Raw genomic sequence first — 1,666 nt, 5'->3', positions numbered from 1 at the left:
CAGATTTTAAGCTGTATTACAGAGCTATAGTCATAAAAACAACATGGTACAAGTACAAAAATAGAACCATAGATCAATGGAACAAAATCGAAAACCCAAATATGAGTAAATGCAATTTCAGTCACCTGATATTTGACAAAGGGGCTAAGAATATTCACTGGAGGAAACACAGCATGTTCAGTAAATGGTGCTGGCAAAACTGGATCTCCACCTGTAGAAGAATGAAACTAAACCCCTATCTTTCACCCTGCAGAAAAGTCAATTCCAAATGGATTAAAGACCTCAATGTAAAGCCTGAAACTCTGAAACTGTTAGAAGAAAACATTGGGAAAAATCTACAAGATATAGGTGTAGGAAAGGATTTTTTGTTTTTTTGTTTTTTTTTTTGCTTTTTGAGACAGGGTCTCCCTGTAGCCGGAGCTGTCCTGGAACTATGTAGACCACGCTGGCCTTGAGCTCACAGAGATCCGCCTGCCTCTGCCCGGCAGGAAAAGATTTTCTAAACCGGACATCAATTGCTCGGGAAACAAGGGCAAGAATTAACAAATGGACCTCATTAAACTAAAAAGCTTCTGTAAAGGAGGCAACCAGGGAAGTGAACAGAAAACCCACAGAATGGGAGAAAATCTTCACCAGCGACACATCTGACAGAGGTTTAATATCCAGAATATAAAACAAACTCAAAAAATAGAAAATCAAGACAAGAAGTAACCCAATTAAAACATGGGCTAAGGAGCTGAACAGAGAGTTCTCAAAAGAAGAAGTAAAGATGGCTATGGAGCATCTTAAAAGATGTTCAACATCACTAATAATTAGGGAAATGCAAATTAAAACCACTTTAAGATTTCATCTTACCCCAGTCAGACTGGCTAAGATCAAGAGAACAAATGATACCAAATGTTGGAGAGGATGTGGGGAAAGGGGAACACTCATCCACTGCTCGTGGGGCTGCAGACTTGTTCAACCCCTATGGAAAGCAGTGTGGAGAATTCTTAAAAACTACAAATGAATGTACCATTTGACCCAGTTATACCACTCCTCGGCATTTACCCAAAGAACTCATCCTATTGCAGAGACACTTGTACATCCATGTTTGTTGCTGCTCTTTTCACAACAGCTAAGAGATGGAAGCAACCTAAGTGTCCCTCAATTGATGAGTGGCTAATGAAAATGTGGTTCATTTATATGATGGAGTTTTACTCAGCAGTAAAGAAAGATGAAATCATGAAATTTGCGGGTAAATGGATGGAGCTAGAAACTGTTATACTAAGTGAAGTAACATAGACTCAGAAAAAAAATCGACATATGTTCTCCCTCATATGTGGATCCTAGAACCAAACCCTGATAAGTGAGTGTGTATCCAGACATAACTATAGGAACCAGGATAATGGAAAGGAAACAGTGAGGTAAAGGAAAAGAAATAACCCGAAAGAGAAGAACACTAGGAAACAGGCCATAATAAGGGAGATATGGATAAAAATTAGGTTAGTTGAAGGGATGGGGAGGGAAGGGTATACAAGGAACCTAGGGGATAAAGGGAAAGAAGGAACTCGAGAGAGATAGGACCATAGGAGAAGGGTATTATTAAGGGAGAAAGGGGGGAAATGGGGGCACCTTAATTGGGGAAACCATGATGGAGGGGTTAGACAATGCAAGAGATAAATAA

This window comes from Nannospalax galili, unplaced genomic scaffold (genome assembly GCF_000622305.1).
Source record: "Nannospalax galili isolate Female #2095 unplaced genomic scaffold, S.galili_v1.0 scaffold281, whole genome shotgun sequence".
In the NCBI taxonomy this organism is placed as follows: domain Eukaryota; kingdom Metazoa; phylum Chordata; class Mammalia; order Rodentia; family Spalacidae; genus Nannospalax; species Nannospalax galili.
This window is presented reverse-complemented; position numbering follows the sequence as displayed.